Raw genomic sequence first — 1,105 nt, 5'->3', positions numbered from 1 at the left:
TCTCTCTCTCTCTCTCTCTCTCTCTCTCTCTCTCTCTCTCTCTCTCTCTTCTCCGTAGCTTTTTATCGGCCAAATAGCGAGAACAAAGAGATACCAAGAATAAAAGACACGGAACGCGATATCTACTCGAAATCCACTTAACCTAGTCAAGCAAAGAAAATTTGTCGATTCTCTTTTTCCTTCTCCACCATTGCCTTTTATTAGCCGAGAAGAGAGCGACGGAAGGAATGCAAAATAAAAGGCGTGGAACGCGATAAACTACTCGAATCACTCAACCTATTCCCACCGAAGGAAATTTAAAGTTAGGTTAAGTTGGAAAATTTGTCGTATACAGAGAAGATTCTTTTTCTCTTCTTTCCCCTCCGTAGCGTTCTATTAGCCGAATGAGAACCGAGGAGGAAGGAAACGAGGAGAGCGCATGGTAAAAGAAAACTGTTCCAGCCAACAGGCAAAGTGTTAAGTCGGGTTAAGTTGGAAAATTTAACCGAGTCGTATCCGAGGGGAAAAATTCTCCTCCATTGGGTTTTATTGGCGTGAACGGCGTGAAAAGAAGGGCGCAAAGGAGGTGGAAGAGATAGCGGGCGATAAAGGAAACGCGAAGATAAAGAAATATATCATTTTACTCGAGACCCGTAACCGGGTGAGGCAAGGTTACCCCTTGGAATATTCTACTTAGGGAAGGCATTCGGAATCAGAAAAGAATGCTTAAAGGCGAGCTTTGTCCCGGTTTTATTCCGGCCTTACCTCGTGAATTGCGCATATTAGGTAAGTGTGGCGTTGCACAACTGCCGCTCGGTTGCGTTCCAGCTAAAACTCTCTCCGCCCCAGCCCCTATCCGTGTACGTGTTACACAGAAGAGAGGAACGTTTCTCTGGAGGGTGCCAAGGACGTCGTGGCAAGGGTTCGGGGGCTACTTCAAATTATACCGACTATTCATATTCTTGTCCGTGCGCTTGTCGCACTCTCTCTCCTCTTACGTTCTATACCCCCTTATGGAAACAATCTCTGCTTTGCTAGCCGTTTTATCGAGTTCCACGAATAACGTTTACTTTAATGCATTTTATTAGAAAATGTTTCTGTTTTTTTCTTTTTTCTTTTTTACCAT

The sequence above is a fragment of the Apis dorsata genome, unplaced genomic scaffold (genome assembly GCF_000469605.1).
Source record: "Apis dorsata unplaced genomic scaffold, Apis dorsata 1.3 scaffold_60, whole genome shotgun sequence".
NCBI lineage: Eukaryota > Metazoa > Arthropoda > Insecta > Hymenoptera > Apidae > Apis > Apis dorsata.
The sequence above is the reverse complement of the archived record's forward strand: the minus strand, read 5'-3'. Positions refer to the sequence as shown.